This window comes from Phodopus roborovskii, unplaced genomic scaffold (assembly GCF_943737965.1).
Source record: "Phodopus roborovskii unplaced genomic scaffold, PHOROB, whole genome shotgun sequence".
Lineage (NCBI taxonomy): Eukaryota > Metazoa > Chordata > Mammalia > Rodentia > Cricetidae > Phodopus > Phodopus roborovskii.
In genome coordinates this window covers 21,322,200-21,345,276 of record NW_026126514.1, presented here as the reverse complement: position 1 = coordinate 21,345,276, position 23,077 = coordinate 21,322,200, and positions in this window count along the sequence as shown.

Here is a 23,077-nt window from a genome sequence, read left to right as displayed (position 1 = left end):
AACTCTCTCCTCCTCCCTCATCTCGGGGTTCTCCCTTGCTGTAAAGAAACAAGAAAACAGAGTTTCTCGAATTGGGGATCACTGTGGTTTTTGTTGTGTTCCCTTGTACATAGCAGAATATCTGTCTCTCTGAAATGTATCTGAGAGTTTGGTGTCCCTGCTGTCCATACTGATTATATCCAACAAGGGGAGGCGTAGTCACTAACTCTGGAAAACTCTGTGAGCCTGGCCTAGTCTTGCCTGTACACAAATAGAAATGGCTAGATGAAACCAGGGCTGACGGAAAGGGTCTGGCCAAGCCCCAAAGAAAATAAAAAGATTCGACCCCAAGGAGGCAGACAGTCCTGATTCCTGGGCATACGAGGTAAACGCTGAATGGAAATCCAACTGTTGCAGAGAGTGATTGCTCAGATGGAGCAAATGTGCTGTGAAATCAGCCTTGGAAAATCATCTGGAGTTCATCTCAGTGAAATCCAAAAACAATAACTGCCTCCCTGGCTGCTTCAGAGGGGCCTCAGGGTCCCCCACTTCCCCCACCCCCACCCCTGCAGAAGCCACAGAGGCCCCGGGGTCTCCCAACTCTGCCCTGGTTTATTTACAAATCTGCCTTTCTTTCCCACCTTAGGTCACCCTTCAGCTCTGCCCTTTCTAACCCCTGCAGAACCCTGGGCATTCATAAGGCCTCTCACATGACAGGCAGCAGGAGATACAAATAAAAGAGACAGTGAACTCCAGGGCTACCTGGCGTGAAGATGCAAACTGGAGCCCTGCACAGCTGGAGGGGCGCTCACACAGCTGGAAATGGTAAAGGGCTCCTCAAGCATTTCCCCAGAGAGCTCCTGAAGTGTGGAGGGCTGAGGAGAGCAGACCTAAGGTTTTACTGAGATACTGCACCAAGGTTAGTGGGAGAAGTCCTAGTCAATGAATGGATGAGCTTTGCTGTGGGGTTTTGACTGCTACAGTGCACACTCTAAGCCATCAGGGTAGAGAGTCCACTCTCTGGCCTTAGGGCAGATTCCATTCCTGCAACATGGCCTGTGCACATTCCCATGGAAAGGTCATGGCCTCACCAGCCAAAAAGCCTTGCAGTCTTCCACACCATTCATTAATTAAAATGGCTCCTGCAACTGACGCTGGTTGGAGACCAGGGTGTCTTAGGTATTAGTTGCCATGTGAAGAATAGATAGGACATGTGCACCTGCACACAAAGCAACACCTGCACAAGCACGCATGTGCACATACATTCACACACAGACGGACACACACATGTACACACACAAACATGCAAAAGTGGACTGTGGACATAGCTCATTTGGTGTTTACCTGGCATGTACAATAAGCAAAATGAGGACCTTCCTGAGGACTCATGGTTCTTGTCCCCAAGCTTCCCATCTTCCCTGGACTCCCTCCCAGAACCCGGAGCCATCCTATCCTGGATCCGAATTAAAATCTCAGATGGGTCAGCTAGCACTGAAGAGGACAAGCTGGAGAGAGTCATTGTGAGGATGTCTGTAAGTTTCTCAGCAGACGAAACTGACAACATGTCAAATTTTCCAAGCCAGTTTCCAAAGCATTGTGCTAATGGATCTTCCAGAAGCTCATCTCTCAACAACCTGAAAGAAAGATTTGGTTCCCAGCTTTTTCTGCCTCTCACAGGCTGAAGTCTGAGTCCGTGTGGGCAGCACATGCTCACCAACCAACCAACACTCACTTGTGTACAGTCTTGACATCCTGACTTCTTTCCAACACTTCCTCTCCCATCTGTGAAAGCAAATTGGAATAAAAGTGATTGAGGGGCATTATTATGGGGTGATCTAGAGTTGATTGTAATTTCTTTTTTAATTTGTGTAAGTATTATTCACTGACTTTGACTTTTTGCTGTGAGGTAGTTAACTGTGCAGTCTCAGTGGGCTTGTGATAAGAGAGAAACCTGGAGCCAGGTGGTGGTGGCACACACCTTTAATCCCAGAAGGCAGAGGCAGAGGCAGAGGCAGACAGATCTCTGAGTTCAAGGATAGCCTGGCCTATAAAGAGAAACCCTGTCTTAAAAAACAAAAATAAAAAGAATAACAGACAGAAAGAGACAGACAGACAAACACCGGAGTCAGCTTAGAGCTCCGAAGGGTTCCTCTTTGGTCCCTGAACTCAGAAAGACTGTTCTTTTCTCGAGGTCTCATGTGTATATGGGTGGCAGGTTAAAAGGGGAGACAGATAGCATGATATATATTATGGCCTCATCCACAGGCTTTCAGAGACTGGTGTCACCTACTAATTTACAGAAGCAGCTTTCTTCACCTTTGGTTGATGTGGATGATGTGGACTTGAAAATTCCATATCTGGTGGAGTGTCTCAAATTAAAAGAAAAAAAAAATCTAAATAGGCATGAGACCTAGTCAAGAGAGATACACAGCACACACATGTAAAAATATGGGTGAGGTTTGTGGGGGTAAGTCAGGTTATTCATGAAGCTAAGACACAAGTGTCTCAAGTTCAAGGCCAGCCTAGATAATTCAGCAAGATTCTATCTCACAAAGCAATGGTGGGGTTGTGCTGGGAAAACTGCTTTGTGATGAAATGTGTGTTTAGTCTGCTTGAATACTTGAGCTTAACCCACAATCCAGGGTGAGAGGGGACGGGTATGGTGCCGGATGCCACAATCCCAGTTCTTTGGAAGCAGAGGCAGGAGAATCAACAAAAGTTGTAGGCCAGCCTGGTCTACAGAGCAAGTTTCGGGCTAGCCAGAGCTTAGAATGAGAGTCTCAAAAAGTTGGGGTACGGAGTTGGGGAGGTAGCTCAGTCGATGAAGTTTTTGTCATACAAACATGAAGACCTGAGTTTGATCCCCAAAATCCATATAAAAATTCCAGGTATGATGGTGCATGCTTGTAAGCCAGGTACTGTGGAGACAGAGACAAGTAGACAGATCTGGGACTCTCTGGCGGGCCAGCCTTGTCTGCTTATTCTGTGTCAGGTCAATGAGGGACCTTTTCTCAAAAACAAGGTAGATGATGACTGAGAAATTACATCAGAGGATGGGCTTTCACATACATGTGCACATGCGTGTGTTCATACAGGAACATGTATGTGTGCACACCTGTATCTCGAACACACCACACACACACACACACACGGAAGTGGGCCTGTTAGATAAAATTCAGTTGGCACTTGTCTAGCATACACGAAGTTCCGGGTTCAATTCCAGCCCCATAAAAACTGAGTGTGGTAGTGTTGTGCCCAGATTCTGAACCCCAAAATCACCAAGAAACCCAAACCCATGCAAAAGCAAAGAGTCTTTTATTAACAAAATAACTGTGTTAACTCGGGTCCTCCATCCATTTGACAAGGCAAGAGGAGCAAGAAGGACCTAGAGGGACCACCTGGCAGGGAATTTATTGGGGTGGAGCAAGGGGAGTGTCTGGGGTCTGCAACAGTCTCAGGATTGGTGTACTTCCAGGTTTGGGTGACCAGGCCTGTGTAGATTGATCAACTGGTTGTTATGGCCTATAGGCCCACCTAGGGCGGTTGCTATGCTCTGTTGCCACAGTTACCGTAAAGCACATCCACAGTCCGCCAGCTAACTTCTGATTGGTTCCTTGTCACATGGAGGTGTCTGGCTTCCTAGTGATTAGGAGGTCGGGCAAGGGCAGGGAGCTCAGCACAGTCAGGGGCCTACAACTTGCTGGGTTTTTTCTGCAGCCTGTCATGGCTGCTAAAGCAGGGGCCTGAGTGAGGGCCTGATTCCTTCAGTAGTACATGCCTGTAATCCTAGCACTTGGGAGGTAGAAGCAGGAGGATCAGAAGCACAGCCAGTCCAAGATCAGCCTGAGAAAGATGAGATCCTGGGGGTGGGGGCTGGGGCCTTAGCAAAGAGCTGGGAATGACTAACACAAGAGCAAACAACATGGGAGAAATAATGTTTGTGAGTGTAAGGATTCAGGCATTGTGCTGGCCTGCCCCTGTCACCTGGCAGAATGCACTCAGGCAGTGCCCTGGTCAGGTGCAAAGGACCCCTTTAAAAGAAAGACCTCCGCCCATTTCTGCTCTTTCCCCAGTTCCCTTGGGGGATGACTGGACTCCTCATGTCTCCCGCTTCTCTTCTGTCCTCTGTCTCTGTCTCTTTATCTCTTCCTCCTCCCTTTCTAATAAAACTTCTTACTTAGGCTCTGTCTGCCTGGCGTGTTTGTCCCCTCGAGATTTATTATAGCAGTGAGAATCCCGGGGAAAGGGGTGGGGTGGGGCCTCCTCCCCCCGCATCTAGATTCTAGAACTTGCTTCCTGGGTCCTACATTTTGGGTCTCCAAAAAGCTATCAGCTACATTCTCTTTCCCTCCTGCGAGTTCAATACTGTGAGCTGAAGGCAGTGTTAACAGCGGCCATCCCCCGCCTTTACCCTCCCACCACTTTCTGCCCCTCACACAAACACCGGAGACACCTGGATCAATCTTCTTGGAATGGTAACCACCCTCACCCCTCCTGGGTAGGCTGCCACCTACCCGGGCTGGCCCAGGCCTCCTCTTTAGAGCTCACTGAGTATTTGCAAGGGGTTGAAAATAGGCAAGAGACACCAGGGTTCGAATCTGGAGGTTTCCTTACCATGCATTTGCAGATGGTCACGTGTGAACAGGACAAATCCTGCCCCCACACTTGGGGAGGGACTTTTGTTTTGTTTTTGCTAGACCCAGAGAAAACAGTCAAAATATGAACTGTCATCTAGGATGGCAAGGATTTTTGTCCATTTTGACTTTCCGTCCCCTGAAAAAGGTGCTCAATAGAGGAACATATTTTAAGAAGGAAGTGCCTGCACGCTAAGTGTCATGGCAAGAAATGAAGTGTGCTAAGATGGGGACCAGGGCTCTATCTGCAGGGCAGGGGTGCTCTGTGGACCTTAGCAAAACACTTAACGGTTTCTGTTCACATTGCTGTGATTAGGTGTATGAGAGAAGCAGCTTTTGACCTGTGGTTCAGAGGGTAAGGCCATTTACAGTGGGGAAGGCACAGCACCGGGGCAGCTCTGCCCAAAGGAGCAGGAAGCCTGGCAACCAAAGCAAATGGGACAGAAAACAGGGCTAGAGTATAACCCTCCAGGGGCCACCCGGTTACCCAGCGCTGCCAGTCACATCCCACACCTTCTCAAGACAGCACTATAAGCTGGGAAGCGAGTGTTCCAACCCCCGCGCCCACCAGGGGCATCTCAAATCTAAGCCACGATAGCACTGTTGCTTGGTTAAAGTTCTAGTTCCTTTGGTCTTGCAAAGTGACATGGATGGAGTGGCTTAAACCACAGAAAGGAATGGTCGCAAAGCCTAGAGATTGGAAGGACGTGAGCAAGATGTGTGCAGGATTCCTTCTGAGTTCATAAGAACCTCTGTCAGTTTGTAGAGGGCAACCTTCTCCCATGTCCCCCTGTGTGTGTGTGTGTGTGTATGTGTATGTGTGTGTGTGTACACACCCTGGTGCCTTCTCCCATATCCCCCTGTGTGTGTGTGTACATACCCTGGTGAGCTGCCCATGTGTATGCAGAAGCTAGAGGTCAATGTTGGATTTTTTCCCACCTCTGACAAGATCCTACACTGCTGGCAGCGTACCACCCCCACCCAGGCACTGGAGTTATAGATGTGCGCTCCTACACCAAGTGTTTTACACAGGTGCTGGGATCTGAACTCAGGTCCTTATGACTATAAGGACAGCAATCATACTGGATAAGAGCCATCCAAAACACTTCCATTTAACCTAATTACCTCAGGGAATGTCCTGGCTCCAAATAACGTCACCGTCTGAGGTATTAGAGATTTCAACATATGAACTTGGGGACGGCCATCATTCAACCTATCATAGCAGTTAATAAATATGAACTGCGGTTAATGATAACATCAGTAACAAGAAAAAGTAGAAATAAAAATCAGTTACCAACAGTAAAGAAAATGACTTTCCCCAGTTAACTCAGAACCTTCTAGTAGCTCTGTATCACCCGAGATAAGAAGGCCAAACCCTTCAAGCTGCCAGTTAAAGAGTCCTTGTCCCCAAGTAAACCTTCACCTTGTGTCCCTGCCCTGTCTCCATTTCTAGACAACAGTGCAACCCCCACGACATCTCTTCTTGGCTCCTTAGCTGGAGGTGTGACATCTCTTCTTGGCTCCTTAGCTGGGAGTGTGCTTCCCACCGGAGGCCTTTCCTCTTCTCTGCTTATTGAGCTTCAACTCCACAGGAAGCCAGTTCTGCCTTTGTCCCTTTGGGGACTATTTGTTGGGCACAGTTTACAGTCAGTGTCCCAACATATTCAAGAGACCACTAAAGAACACAGATTGTTGCCAGAGAAGTGGAGAGAGCAGGGAGTCAAGGAGGACTCTACCTACGGCCACCTGTTCCCTACCGGAGCTGACCTGAGCTCTAGAGGGGCTGGCCGTCTTCAAAGTCACGGCAAGAAGGAGAAGTGGAGGGAAAGAAATGGCGTGGTTTGAACAAGACGCCCCCCTAATCCGGGCATTTAAATACTTTGTCCTCGGTTGCTGGCTGTTTAGGATAAGCTTATGAGGGGCGTGGCCGTGCTGGAAGAAGTATGTCACTGGGGGCAAGCTTTGAGGTTTCAAAAGACGTTCAAGCTCACTTTTGATGCTCCCTGTTGCGGTTCAAGAAGACAGCTCTCAGCTTCCAGCCTCAGTCACCAGGCCTGCTGTATAGGCAAGAACCCTTATCCCTCTGCCACCGAAGCCCAATACAACCCCTCCTTCTATAAGTTTCCTTGGTCCGTGTTTTTATCGCAGCAATAGGAAAGTAACCATTGCAGAAGTCCCGCCTCACCTTCCTACTTCCACGGCCACCAGGCCTGCAGGGACCTAGCAAAGAGCATGGACTCTGGGATGAAAACGGGGCAGACAGAATAACCAATATATACCTCTAGCTCACCTCTTTCTGAACCCAAATGCTACTTTGGTCTGGACCATTTATGTGACCTGTGGCCACTGAGAGCCATCTTGGCTGATGTCATCTTCCCTACCAGGCTATCTGGCCTGACAGAGATGCTTCTCAACTGCCAATGTGACCTCTTATAGGGAAGGGGGTGGGGGTCATGCTCTCTTGGGTGGTGAAGGCCGGACGGGACGGGTCAGGCACTGTGAAGCAGGGTGTGATCAGTCCCCCAGCTTTCCAAGGACTCTGCACTGGATTTACCAGTAACAAAAATAGCCAAAAGAGTAACCTAAGTTTGTTGTTCACTAATCTCGCTGTGCCTAGATCCCCTCAGTGCTGAGAACAGAGCCGTGGTGGTAGTATGTGCTTACTGAAACAGAGCTGAATACAGCCTGGGGTTCCAGAGAAGCGTGGGTGGGATCCGTGCAAATACACACTGAAAACTCTCCAACTCTGGAAGAACAATTGTCAGGCCCATTTCCTGCTGTGTATGGATCCAGGAGACACTGGGAGCTTGGCAGCCTGACAGCTGAGGAACAGCCAGGGAATTTAGCAGGAGACAGAGAAAATGAGTCCTGTGGGTCTGGCCCAGTACCATCAAAAACAGACACTGGCAGAACCTCTCATCCCAGATTCAGGGGCCAAGGTGGGTGGGTGCTGGCCCAGCTTGCACAGGTTCCCTGGGAGCCAGGGCGTTTGGAATGCAGAGAGGAGGCAGCAGCCTGAAGAGGCTGATGGTTCTGTCTGAGGCCAGACATTGCTAGAGGATCACAGTAACGGTCACCTAAGGGGTATTACAGCTGTGTCTATCCTGACACCTGCCATATTGAGCCTCTGGTTGAAACTATCTGTCATTGACTTAGGCTAACTGTTGAATGGACCAGAAGCAGACACTTGCCCACAGGCTAAGCACCGATGTGTGTGGTGGATAGTGTGATTGTCATTCTAACATTCTTTTTATGTTATCAACCATCATGGCTATTTCATTCCCCCCCCCTTTTGAATTTAAGAATAAGTATTTGATTCCATTCTGGCCAATGGAAGTAAGTCCAATAGGACTTCTAGGAAAAGAGAAAATAACAGATCCTCTTCTGTCTTTAGATGCAGGGTCTAAGTATGATGCTTACTATGGCTGCTATCTAACTAGCAGAACATGGGACAAGGGTCAGGAGCATAAGCCAGATGGGACAAAAAGAAACTCAGCCCTGAAAGCACCCAGCCCTCAAATTTCATGACTTGGACAGTCCCATTCTGTGAGATAGCAAATGCTATTGTTGCTAGCATCAGTGAGGTGCCTACTACTTGCAACCAAGAACACTATTTGATGTAACAGCAAAGACAGTTGGCTAAGCCAGGTAGACAACAACCCTACAGGATCTGCTCAGGAAAGGTCTGGTTCCAATGGCTTGGTCAAGAACTGCAACTGTACATAAACACTGATATCTTAATATAGTATTTCTGTTAATTCTTTGATAATTTCATATAATGTATTTTGATGGAAAAACATTTATTTTAATAGTTGTGAATCTGTTCCGACATCTGTGACTTTTTAAGCAGTTGTTAATTTTAAAGTATAAAATAAAGAGAACATCAGGCTATGGCACCCTCTTAAGTGGCTCACTTAAGAGAAAATGTGAATGAATTTTAAGACTACATTTTAAGATTCCTTTTTTCTTCCTTCCTTTTTTTCTTTCCTTCCTTCTTTCTTTTTCTTTTCTCTTTTGATTTTTTGAGACAGGGTTTTTTGGTGTAACAGCTCTGGCTGTTCTGAAACTTGTTCTATAGTCCAGGCTGGCCTCGAACTCACAGAGATCTGCCTGCCTCTGCCTCCCAAGTGCTGGGATTAAAGGCGTGTGCCACCAATGCCTGGCTAAATTTATTTTCCTCTGTGTGTGTGTGTGTCTGTGCGTAAGAGAGAGAGAGAGAGAGAGAGAGACGGAGAGAGAGAGAATATGCATACAGGTAACCTAAGAGGCTAGAAGAGAACATTAGGTCCCCTGGAACTAGAGTTACATGTGGTTGGGGAGTTCCTGATGTAGGTGCTGGGAACTGGACTCTGGTCCTGTGTAAGAGATGGCTTTTAAAGAAGAATATTGAGTAACAATACTGCATGTGTTCTCTGATTCTTTGGAGTCTTCATTTCTGAAAGCACCCATCTTACATCAAACCTATAATAAGTAGAGGCATAAGCTTTTCTCAGTTAACTTGTCTCGTTTGGCAAGGACCTCTGCCATAAACAGTAATGAGTAAGAAAATAAAGTATTCCATTCCTGTAGCGCAGTGATATGAAGTGAAATATAGTGTATGATATGTGACTCTCTGAAAAGTGGGCAAACCGGACAGCAGTTACTTGGAAGTGCCTAGTGTCAGGTCCAAAGGAAACTCCATTTCCCCTTATTCTGGTAGTTAGACAAAAGCCAGTATTCCCCAGGAACTTGTAAAGCCGGTCCTCCTCTACCAAAGGAGCTATTTCCCTTTGTAAGACCCTCAGAATGAGGAGTCTCCCAGTTTCGGTTGTTACCCCCAAGAACTCAATGTCCAGTCCAGTTGCTGTAACATGCAAGAGGCTTTAATGAACAGGAATTGTTTGTGCAAATGGGCTCCCTCAGTGTGCAGGCCAGAGAGAAGCCCCATTCCCCAGGCACAGGTGTTTTTAAAGGCAAAACCCACAAGCTTAGGGAGGGGGTGTGACCCTCTGTCCATTGAGTACGTGACCCTTTGAGGCCGGATGGTTTGCTGTTAGGGTCAACAGACCATAGGGCCTTGGGGTGTGCTAATTAATCTTGTCTGGGCAAACCAGAGGTGCAGCTATCTATCCCTTTGTTTCTTAAGGGCCCCATTTACCACCTGCTGACTCACGGAAAGGAGGGGCAGTGTGAATTCTTGGTATCCTGCTATCTCAGGGCCGGTGGTTAGCAAATTCCACCCAGCATTCCAATTATTTGGGCTTTATTTCATTTCCTTGCTAGTTTAAGTCTTCCACCTTATCACTGGAAGAGGGGACACCTGGGGTTCCTATCAGCATACAAAGCCCATGCTGGCCTCCATGCTCCCTTGGTATCACAAGTACCTGTTACACATGTTAGACAGAAAACCATACAAAGATCCAGGGACAAGGTGTCTCTCCACTAGCCAAGGAGAACACCCAGAAGCAAATCCATTTCTCCTTGGTCCTGCTAGCCTGAACCTTCATCTTGGCCTTCCAGCTTCTAGACCCATAAGACAATGAATCCCCATTGCTTGGCCACAATTGTGTTACAGTGGCCCTGGCAGGGTGACTTAGGGGCTGGGTTTTTGCCCTTCGTATCAATAGCTCACGGCAGGACCTGGGAACACAGAGCTGTGAGTTTAAGAGAGAGGCCTCCAGAGCCTGCGGACTCACAGGACAGCCCTCTCCATCTGTTGGCCTCATTGTTCTCTGGCCTTGCCCTCTACTCTAGGACATTTGTAGCAGACACTGGTCCTCCCTCCTGATGGGAGCAGGGCTTAAAGGAGAACCCCTGATGTTCTCTCAGGCCCAGTTATAAGAGTCAGGGGAAGGATGAGGTTTACTGCCAGGAAGAGAAACCCCAGGAAGCCAACTTCTCTGCTGCTGGAGACTCATGGGCAGTGGGGGAGTGGGGTGAGGGGGAATGCAAGATTCTCCAGCCATGACTCACCCTACATTTCATGGGGAAGGGGAGTGGAGAAGGTCCAGAGTGGCCATACTGAAAAGCAGTTAAACTCCTATTCATTACGCAGAATTGAAAACTGTGCCATCTGGTTCTTACACCGCAGCTGCCACAATTGAATGTGCCACAAACACCACCATGTGGATTTAGTGTCCCAATTCAGGCTGGGCACAGGGCACATGGGCTGGAACCTTTGTGCTTCTGCCTAGCTCTCCGCTCCATTCCTGTTCTCTCTGACCTCTTGGGATCACAGGAGGGTCTGCCCTGGGGTGGGGACACCACCATTGAGGAGGATTATGCCCAGGAGATTAAGAGTAGGAACCAAGTTGGCAGGGCTTCAGTCCTAGTGGTCCAGCTAAAAGGAAGGCCCAGGCTGTTGGGAGGGGTAATGGGAGTTTGTGGCTGGAGCTGGAGCTGCCTGGTTTTTCCACTCCCAGTGTTTCTGAGCCTGAGAAAACACTTCTAGCAGCAGAAAGACTTGGATGGACACTGTGGAGGAAACCCCCAAAGTGAGGGGGGGCCCAGCAGGGAGAAAAACAGACTCTTTCGGAGAGGGCAGGAGATTGTCAGGTGCTAAGTGGGGGGTTTGAGGCGTAGCCAAGGGGCTGGCGCCACACCATGTCAGAGTCCCAGAGCCTCACCTCACTGTCAGTCAGGGCTTGGGGGGTTGGACTTCAGTATTTTCAAGCCAGTTGACTGGCATCAGCGTGCCCATCTGCCCAGTAGCATTTATGGGACCCCCGGTGTTTACAAAGTGTATTTCTGTCAGCACAGGCTTCCCAAACAAGAGCAGATGATGCCCACACCCTTGCGCTTCAGTTGTGCTGGGTAAGCCGTGGCAACTGTGTCTCCCGTTCCTTCTTTCAATGCTGTGGACTGGAGGCCCTCACAGCCTTTCTCAGTGCTGTCCAAGAGACACTTGTGATGTGCCTTGCCCAGTAAACACACAAAGCATCACAGGTAGGGGCATGTGCATGGGGACTTTTTCAGCTGAATGGAATAAAAACTACAGGGAACAGTGCAAGCTTTACAGATGAGGACCGGGGGCGGCCCTGGGCTTTTGAAAGCCAATGAGACTGGATGACACCCGTCCTTGTCCCAGCATGATGGCAAAAGAAAATATTTTGTTTTTAGACGAGAATTGTAGTTCCTTCTGTAACATACACTTTGATAAAATGATCCTGCTGGGCAGGATGCAATGTAAGAGAAACGGCTTAATGTTTCCCTTATCGGTGATTCCAACTCACTCAATTTCCAAAATAATACATTCAGAGTGTGTGGGAAAGGAGGTTTGACAGGATTTGGAAAGCTGTAAGGAGTGAAAGTCCTGCCTGGAATCCACTTTCCACCCACCACTGGAGACGCCAGTCATCAGCGTGGGTCACAATCCAGGAAGAGAGCCTGTGAGTCCATCAGCATGGCTTCCCTGAATCCTGCTGTGCTGTGGGAGTTTATGCTAGGAATCACACTGTTGAGTGTGACCAGAAATAGAAATGCAGGTTTTGCATATTTTATCCCCTAACCTAGCACTTTGACCCTTTCCAGAGTGGGTTGGGTTGGCTGCTGTGATTAATCAAAATACGTTGACACTTGATAGATCCCACATCAAAGATGAGCTACCTTCAGAGAAGCATTTGCTGAGGGCTTAATGTTTTAAATGCATTGCCCTCACCTGATACTTAATCCCTCCCTGCCATGTGAGACAGGGTTGCATGTAGCCCACGATGGCCTCAAACTGTAGCTGTATATGACCTTGAACTTCTGATCCTCCTGTGCTAAGTGCTAAGTGCTAAGATTACAGCCACCCACCATCATACATACCCAATTTGTAGTGTCTTGTGCATACTAGACAAGTAGTCTGCCAACTGATCTACATCTCTGATCACCAAAAGAGGTTTTGTGCTGATGTTTGAAAACTGGAGAGATACGATATGTCTTTAAATGAACAACCAGTTCATTTAGGTCAGTTGCTGGCCTGATGGAGTGGGCAGCCCATGCAGAGGCCAACACTCTGTCAGTCGAATGCTAAGGGCACAGAGAGCCAAGTTAGCAGAGTCTAAGCAAGGTGGAGTAGTGGAGCCAACCAAGCCAGCATAATCCTTCTCCTCGGCCCTGCAGGCGCTCATTTCGCTGCCATTGCCTTAGGATCCCTCTGAGTTAGTGCAGTACTTGTCAAAGGACTGTCACAGGTTAACAACAAGATACAGGCAGGAAGCTTCTCACCAACCATTCATTCTGACATTCTACCCTTTCACTGTTTTACTGTTAAAATGTGCTTTCTCTCCCCTGACACTGCTTCTTTTAAGGCAGGGTTATGTGTGTGTGTGTGGGGGGGGGGGGGTCTCAAGTTTCCAAAGCTGTCCTTGAACTTGCCTTGTAGTAGAGGATGAACTTGAGCTCTTGACATTCCTGCTGTCTTCTGACTTTGAGGGTTACAGACGTGCACCACTATGTTTGGTTTATGTGGCACTGGGCATGAGATCCAGAGTCTCCTGCACATTGACAAACACTATCAACGGAACTGCAACTCCAATCCTAAAATGTGCTTTTGTTTGGGGAGAACTGGTGTCATTAGATGGGAATTTTCTTTTTAGTGTTCTCACTTAGCAAAATAAAGGCACTTTGACTAGGCTTGAACTATTGTTAGACTTGAATTTTGATGATTTTTTTTTTGACCAAAATCCTTGGAAAATTTACTGGTCGGAAAACCTTCTGTATTAAAATGCCATCCTCAGCAGAGTGCGGTGGCTATGTCTAAAATCCCTGCAGAAAGCAGAGGCAGGAAGGTTGAAATAAGTACAAGACTAGTCAACAAAACATGGCAAGACCTTGTGAAAACGACAACAACGAAACCCTAAATGATCGTCTAAGAAAGCTTGTGTTTTGTAATGCAGACACACATGTTGAATCCAGAGTAGTATGCAGTGAGGATGAGCTGCATGGAAGTCCTACAGGGAGAATCCAGGAAAATGTGTTTACTTGCCCATCTTGCCACAGTCCCTCCTGTTTTCCTCTTCCCCAAAGGCCAAAACCAGATGGACATATGTGCCCCAAGGACAAGAAGAGGAACTGGACAGATTGCAATCCAGAAGGGACATTTATTGTGGGTAATTTAGCAGCCTTCAAGGACTCCTGTCAGAGGAAATTGCCTCAAAAAAGGAGGCAGACTGAGTGTGGTTGTTTGAAGCCCAAATGAAAGTCCTCTCTAATGCCTGTCTCTATTGGCCTCTAGGCCTGTCCATTCCTTCTGCCTTCAGAGCCTTTGTTCACATTTTCATGGTGGCATGAGTGGCTCATTGGGTGTTTGTGAAAATGCCATTTTCTTCATTCAAGAAAACATGAAAGCTAAATGGCAGTAATTTTGCATCATCATAGACACACGTGAGTTCAGTACATGCACAGTCAGCTCTTTCTAAGCATCTTAGGGATATGGCCTTGCTAATACCCCAGAAGCCAAAGTCTTCCTTAGCAATGCCAGAGCCGGAGCCACATCTCACTGATGTCATACTGTGCAGCTGATGTACTGAGTTTACAAGAAAGACAACAGCTTGACTTGTCTAGCTCGGGCGTCGTCAAATCCAGGGATGTAGAGTTGGCTTGCATGTGTGGGGACTCTTCTGTTTCTTTAACATTGACTGACACACTCCATACTCACTACAGGAATGTGTATCAGTCTGTGTCAGTGTATTCCTAGTTTACAACTTGTTGATCACTTCCAGGCTGTTGGGGGTGGGCGTATAATCATCACTACCTTGGATGTTCTGTAGTTGAGTGGGTGTGCACTAAATTACTTATATGTGTGTACATATCCCAGAAGGGCTAGCAAATTAGTACACCGAGTCTGTGTCAACACTTCTATTTGAAATGAAACCACGCACAATTCACCTTTGGCTTTACCAACAGTTGTTAGCAGCAAACTAGATGAAGCAGGAAAAATAATAAACCATGTGAGGTTATTCTCTAAAATAACCTCTTTTAGAACCACACCTTTGCTGAGAAGGCAAAATGGAGCTGAAGGAAGGCTGGAGAAATGCAATAATAATAATAATAATGCCCAGAAAATGGAATGGCTTCTATACAGCCAAGAAAAGAAATGATTTTTTTTTCCTGGAAATGTGAGTGATAAACTGAAACAAAACTATAGAGTTGTAAAACTTGTGAAAGACGTAAGGGAGACAAACAGAAAGTCTGTTCCAGGTTTCAGACTAACGGACTTTTTCCTTTCTGTTTTGAAGAGTAAGGCAAAGGCAAAGGAATCACTTCCCTTTAGACACTGTAAGATAAAAGGCAAAAGGTACTCCTTTCGCATGACGGGCTGGCAGCAAATAGCTGGCTTAGGGATGGATGGATGGAGGAGTCAATAAATTATTAAAGAAAGCCAGGATGTGGGAGGCAGGAAGTAGCTTGCTAGCTGAAGATGCTGACATTGTGGCCTCCACTAGTCATGCCTCAGAGGACATATCATGCTGAATGGATCATAAATTGATATAGAAACTCTTACTGAAATGTTCATTTCTATATTTCCTGTTGAGTTCACATGTCAGAATTGGATTTTCATCCATATGCATAAATTATCCATTTTCTTTGAAAAAAAAGTTTTATGGCTTTGTTATTATACAAATACAACTGTCTTCTAATAAAAGGCCTTCTTAAACTGGTAAGTGTCTCATCTAACAGCAGGACACTAGTTAACAGGCCTTCTGGCCGATCTCTTTTAGTAACATTAACACAAGTTCTGCCTTGGTCCCTACATACCTCTCTCTGGTTCTTTCAAATTACCACACATTCCAGACACCAGAGCCACAGAAATGACCCCTCTAATCTTAAACTCCGTTTTGGCCTTGAGTTGGGGACACTGAGTCCTTGCACCCAAGCCAGAAAGGGTCATGTTCTAAATTCATGGAGAAAGGTGGCGGGAAGGGTTGGGGGCTCTTCCTGAATTCTGTTTGATACGGTTACCATTCCTCTTGATTCTCCTGACAGAGCATTTTCTTAGTAGATAATCACATTTTACCCGGCAGAACATGTGATTTGTATTAATGCTGCCCAAATGGCTGGTAGAGCAGCTGGTTTTCCCATGATTTCTGGACATGTGTGGTATCTGTCCTAGACAGTGCTAGGATCATAAGTTAAAAGTAAAGTGTTTGAGATTTTGGCCTTAAATCTAATTATTCTATCAAAGGGTCCTTCTACCTTGCTCTAACTGTTATCCCACCAAGAGCAGAAAATGACCTTGTGGACAAACCTTTCTTGTTTTAGAAATCTAGCTGTAGAGAGGCTTGGCAACTGCTGGAATGGAGCCTGGGTGTTATTGTAGGGCAGTATGAAATGAACTCACAGGAACAAGCCATTATTTCTAATACCTATTTGCTTCCTTCAAAGGCTGTCCAGTATTCAAGCTCTCAAACCAAACACACACCAACGTGTTTCCAAACTATTTTTTCTCAGGGCAAAAGAGAATTTCCCATAAAGCACCACCCTTCTGGACAAAGCATCCTGACCACGCCAAAGTAAAAACACGCCTAAAGCATGTTTCTCAATGTTAGGGTGCAGTATGGGTACACAATCTCAGCCCAGTTCCCCTTGGCCATATAAAAACATGTCACATAATTGTATTTTGGGTTAGGGAGGAGTGTTACAAAATAAATATTTCCCCACTAGAGCACACTGGGAAATGTTTGCTGACACCTCCACTCAAGCCAGCAGGTTTCCCTGGAAGAGTTTGGCAGAGAGCAGGCCCCTCCTTAACGAGGTGCTGGAGTTGGTTGAAAATTAAATATTAATTTACAAAAAAATGTTGCATTTTAAAAAAAAATCAAAACTAAGGTCTGCAAGTGGGTGTCTGTGCTTCCTCAGTCTCTGGCCTGCAAAATGTACCGGGTCAACTGAGGACCATCAGCCTGTAATGGATTCCATCACTCTCTCTCTCTCTCTCTCTCTCTCTCTCTCTCTCTCTCTCTCTCTCTCTCTCTCTCTCCCATCTGCCCATGGAAAATACCAAGTCTTTCCATGCTGCTGTTTGGTGGCTTCTTTCCTTTTTATCTTGCTCTTTGTTGTTTTCTTTGGGCTCCTGGTAACTCCATGTGCTGGTGACTGTGGCATCCAATTCAGAGCTGCAGGAGCAATGAACAGGAGCGCTCCGGACCTCACCTGATGACTCCCAGTTCTGAGAAGCTATTTGGGGCCTGGCCCCGCTTTCCTCTGGGTGAAGGTTCAAGTGTGAATCCAGAGTGGAGCATGGGTCTCTGCCAGGAGACTCAGCGTCTTCATTTTCCACTACCCACGGCTCTCAATCCCATGCCAGTGATGCCTGGCCCAGCTCTGTGCAGCTCCCTCTGCGCTGTAACACACTCAACTCTCACAAAACTGTCAAGTTCCACGACTTTAATTTTTAAGTGGAGTGATGGCTGTGTGCTCAGAATTCCAGTGCAAATGACATACATCTCAGTCATCCACTGATTCAATCACTCACTTCATAGTCCCAAGGGCTGAACCTAGGGACCGGTGAGGGCAAGGTGAGTATTACACCAATGAGCTAACCTCCCCGCCAGAAGACATTTAAAATATTTAGTTTTATTTATATGAATGTGAATGTCTATATGTGTATGCTACATGTGGTAAGTGCTTGAGGCCAGGAGAGGACAGTAAATCCCCTGGAGACTGAGTTGCAGGTGGCTGTGAGCTGCCTGGTGTAGGTGATGGGAACTGAACCTGGATCCTCTGGAAGGGCAAGAGCATCCTCCATCCCCTCATACAATCTTGTCCACTTACATTCTACAAATGCCTCTCTTCACACAAATGCTAGAATTTCAAAGTGTCAGAGCAAAGAGGGTAGGATTTCGAAGCAGGCTGACCTTTGAGGTACTCTTCCTTCACACCCGACTGCTCCAGATCTTAGGGATGGGGTTTCAGCATCTGAGACCAAATGAGTCTATATGCTTCAGCACCATTTCAATCAAAGGGATTTTTGTTTGTTTTGTTTGTTTGTTTTGCGTTTGGGACATGGGGAGTCTAACGAAAACATCAGTAAACATGCTTTCAGGAAAATATTTATGTAAGAATAGCCAAGAAACATTTGAAAAGAGAGTGGCACGGGTTTGATTAGATATGAAGGTAGGTGAGTTTCATTCCTACCCGATGTGCAGTAAGCTGAGCTTTGCCCATGCTGACAACAATGAACTCTATCGTCATATCTATATCTATATCTATATCTATATATCTATCTATCTATCTATCTATATATATATATATATATATATATATATATATATATATATATATTCATCAGAAAGGTAAATATCCAGAATCTCAAATCCTGGAATCTAAGCAAAGCAAGCCAAAGGAGATAGAATATGAATAAGGGCTTATGGTTGATAGGAATAGATGAATGCCTAGGGAACACATAAAAAAAAAAAAAAAAGGGACTAGATGATGACAACAACAACAACAAAATAACTAAACAACCAATTTCCGAAGGCCCAAAGTGGCTACCGTGGGAGGAGAGCTCACCAAGGAGTTCAACCCCAAGAGTGCTAACTTCCCTCCAGTCTCCTCTCTGTTTTGGCCACCACACACTGACTAAGGATCAAAAGCAGGACTGTGGCCCAAACTGACCACCCTCCATGGTTCAGGCTAGAGGAAGGATACATAGCATCTCTGCTAAAGGCACAAGCTCCTCCCTCCCTCCTCCTTTGATTCTGGGGGAGACTGCTGCAATCAGGGCTGGCTGACATCAAGGCCAGGTGCAGAGTCATTGCAGCTAGGGTACAGTAAAAGGCACAACTCTTGATCTCCAGGCAGAGTCAGGACATTTTCCTCTCGTTGATGACATAAGGTACAGTTGGGCAGTTGCAGGTAGAGGGGCAAGAATTTGGAGAAACGCCTACCCTGAGACTCAGAGGGCTGGCTAGTTTCTTGCCACCTTGAAACAAGCTAGAGTTATTTTGGAAGAGGGAACCTCATGTGAGAAAACGGCCCCCATGTAGGAAAGCCTGTAGGTCATTTTCTTGATTGATGTGAGATGGTCCAGCCCACTGTGGGTGGTGCCACCCCTAGGCTCAGGATCTTGGATACTGTAAGAAAGCAGACAAGCCAACCACAAAGAGCAAGTCAGTAAGGCTTCTGTGGCCTCTGCATCAATCCTTGCCTTCATGTTCCTGCCCTGACTGCCTCCGATTATGAACCACCATATGGGTGAGTAAATGAAATAAACCCTTTCCTCCTCAGGTTGTTTTTGGTCATGGTGTTTCATCACAGTAATAGAAACCCTAAGACAGGGCCTGTTTGAGACTGAATTAGGACTAAGCATATTCCATGTTCCCAAGTTAAAAATAACAGCAGTTTACCTCAGAATTAGAAGGCAATAGCATGGGGAAAGACCCTTTTGCAATAGACACACAATGAAGGCTGAAACTTAGAGGTGCAGGGGAATCTTGAAAACAAAAGCCTAAATCCCAGGCACTCTACTCACACCATACACACAAAGTAATGGAAGCTAAGTCAGTAGTGCACCAAATACCACAGCAAGAACAAAACCAAGTCAGTGGCAATCTTGCCTCAGTATACTCAATACAATGCATGAGACAGGGCCTTCCCAAGAACAAACCCTATTTACCTTCTTTGTTCTACACATTGAATGTTCTTGAATCCAATGTAAACTTTTGGTTATGTTGTGTGGGCTTTTTATTGAATATCTCAGGTTTATAGGCAGGGTTTATTTTCATCAACAGGTGTATTTATTATCAGTGGTATTTGGGCAATGGGAGTCTTTCGAGGAACTAGTTTGTTTTACCACACAAGCCAATCACAATTACCAGTGTCATCAAGTGTGTGGTCAGAGAGTTCTTTTATCCTTTTGTTATCTGTGGGGTCTGTAGTGATCCCCCTCCTTCATCCCTGGAGTTGACTACTATGTCTCTTTTGTTTTGTTGGTCCATATGGCTGAAGACTTAGCTATTTTATTGGGTTTTTCAAAGAACCAGGTTTTGCTGTCACCGACCTTTCTTTTTCTTTTTTTCTCTTCTTTTCAATGTTATTGATTTCTACTTATTTTTATTATTTCCTTTGTATTGAGTTTAATTTGTTCTCTTTTACCAGTTTTTTTTCCCCTGCATGAAGAAGTTTAGATTATTTTTTTTTTTTACTTATATTTTTTTTTCTGGATTCTTGGATGATTTAAAAGCATGTTGCTTTATATTGAAAAATTTAGAAGTTTTCCAGGAATTTTTCCATTATCAATTCCTGCTTAAATTTCACTTTAGTCCAATATGATATTTGTGTGATTTTAATTTTTTTAAAAAAATTACTAAAATTTGTCTTATGATTCAAGATATGCTGTCTTCAATAATATTGCAAGTGCATTTGCAAAGAATACATAATTTGTTATTGCTGCATAGAGTTATAGACGGTGTCAATTAGGTAGGCTGGGTTGAGGGGTTGTATTGTTGATTTTCTCTCTACCTATTCTATCTCTCCTGTAGAGAGGAATATTTCTCCAATGAGAACGGTAGGCATGTTATTATGTTTTGAAACCTTTCTAGGTACATACCATACAGGTAGTTATATTGTCTTACATAACTGGCATCTTTTGAATTGTATATCATTCCTTGTAACATTTCTTATTATGAGATCTGCTTTGTCTGATATTAATATAGACACCCCAGTTTACATTGAGCTAATATTTTCTTGGAATATTTTCTGTTCACACTAGAAAGCTTATCCATGCCCTTATATTGGATGTAGGTTTCTTGCAGAAAGTACATAGAGTAATTGTCTTTGTTTATACAGCCTAACAATCTCCAGTGGATATGTTTAAAGCATTCACAGTTACTGTGCTTACTCCTATGTTTCAGTTAAAGTCTGTGATACCAACCTGGGATGGAACTCAGGAGTATGGAGCCTGTCTAGAATGTGACCATGGATTTCATGCCTCATACAAAGCAAAAGTGCTATCTTACTCATGAGGATTGTTGTGGCTGCTGAGCTATCTACATTTCTGCTTTCTCTCCGGCTAATGTAAATGTCTTTTTTCACTAACTTTCATCACCACTATTTGATTTGCCCCTGTCTAAATTCTTTTTAGTGGTTGTCCTGGGTTCAGAATGTATGCCTTTCATTGGTTAAAACCTACCTTCACAATATCTATTGCTCACTTGTGAGAATGACACAATTTTTTCTGGTCTAGAAGCTTCCTACTATCATGGGATACCACTTCACATACGCTATGCACATAATCATTGTTCCTTGGCAGCCATTTATCGTTTAGAATAATTTACACACCTCGGGTGCATTTTAATTTTCCTTCCTATCTTTATGTAGATTCTTTTTTGATTTTTTTCAAGACATGGTTTCTCTGTGTTACAGTCCTGGCTGTCCTGGAACTCACTTTGAAGACCAGGCTGGCCTTGAACTCACAGAGATCTACTTGCCTCTCTGCCTCCCTAGTGCTGGGATTAAAGGCGTGTGCCACTACCACTTGTGGTTTTATGTAGATTCTTGTTTCTATCTTTCCTTTCCTTGTTTCTCCTTGAAGGAATTCTATAAAAGGTCCCTGTAGGATGTCGACTGGCATGGGTCAGCACATCCTGCCTCTGCGTGTCTTCTTCTGTCCCCCTTTCTCTTCCCTCCTTTCTATAGGTCTCTCCTGTAGTTCAAGCGGAGAAGTGTTCATCCTCTCTCCTTTAGGTGGTGGTTTGTTCTGGAAGTGAGATGGGGAGATGGGTCTGAGTGGCTTCGAATCTCTCTGCAATGGCCTCTTCCTGGCCTGACACATGGAGGAAGGGGCCCTGCTTCAGGGCTTGGCCAATCTTTTCTCTCTTCTACCACTCTGGGGATTGGGCCTAGGCCCTGCATGCTAGGTCATCAGTCAGTCTACCATTGAGCTCCTGCCACAGGCCTTGGTTTGTCTTTCTGTGAGTACCTTCTACAGACTAAAGGCTGTACTCATGTGTGTCTTCCATACTGCTCAGAAGAACAATGGAGAAGCATCTGGTATGACGTGGGCTCTGTCCCTCTCCTCAAGGCGCCTTTGGCTTACTGTGTAAGAATGTTCCTAGATGCTGGCAATCGCACCTCTAGGAGCCTCCTGCCTTCTCTGTCTGAAGTGTCCACCACCTCCCTTCCACTGGCCTACTCTTGCTTACCCTTTCAGAGGTGTACTGCTCTCAGAAACCTGCCATGAACTCTCACACCTGCTCAGGTACCCTTCAAGGTGTTCCCAGAGCTACTGCATGCCTAGAAGAGTAACAGGTGACAGGTGGTTATCCAAAGATCGCAAAGACTTAATGTCTCACACAGGAAACTAGCTTTGGTGGCGGTAAAGTTGGGGCTGATCTTCATTCTCCCATCTAAGCATACCCTTAGGAGACTGCACTGATGGCTAGATGCATGCCAGTTAGCAGAGGGGACAAGAAGGGCAGAGGGAATGGTCACATTGCCAGGAAGCAGTAGGCAGCATTGTTGTAAACTCCTTTGTGCCGTTTCCTTAGGTTACCATGTACCACTGAAGATCTGGAACCACCGAGCAGTACACAGCCTATCTGATGGTCCAGAACCCAGCCCTGGGAGTCAGTCTTCGTCCTGAGTACTGTCAGCTCTGACATTGGACATTTGATTCGAACTCTCTGAATCTGTTCCACTACCTTAAAAGATGTAAAGAATAATGCTTTCCATGTTAGACTGCTGTGTGGGACGGGGAACTGATAACGGAAAGCACTCAGTAATGGTTGCTCTGCTCATTTTATTGGCAGAAGCATTTGTTGATTCAGAAGGGAAATTACTCTGGACTAGGCGGTCAGGGAAGGCTCCGTGGAACATGAGACTTGGATGGACCTGGGAAGATGGCTTGGGATTTCTTTGGGTAATGAACAAAAGATGGGGTTCATAATGACCCCAAACACTAGCGTGACTGGTCTAGACCCCTGTCCAAACACTTTGGTTTCTATTCTTCCATCAAGCATCCTGGCTTAGCTAGCAACCCTCCACAACAGCCTGACTCCCGGTCTGGCTATTTCCCTTCCTCTCTGAACCCCTATGATTTGCTACATGCCATGTGGCCTTCTAATTCCATCCCTAGGCTCCAGAGGTGCAGATCTGCAAACCAGCATGATTAGCCACCCTTGCTGGCTTCTCATTCAGCATATAAATCTAGTGCCTGGGATTACCTCATGCCAGAAAACCGAAATCCAAGTCAGATGGTTAAGGCATTAATAGCAGTGAGTGTTGTAAAGACTCAACAATGCAAACCTTCCCAAAATGAACCATCCTGACCTCCCTCGCGCTGACAATGCGTGTGTGACATCATGTGTAAATGAGCCTTAAATTTGAACCAGGTGCTGAGAGCTGTCTGGCGTCTCCTGGCTGCTGTATTAACCACTAACATGCACAAGGGGATTCTGAGGCAGTAAAATGGAGCGGGACCAATGGCAATGACCAGGGCTGAGTGTAGCAGCTGTGGCAATGAACATTCAAATCACACCCACCCGCTCGGGCCTAGGGCCCCC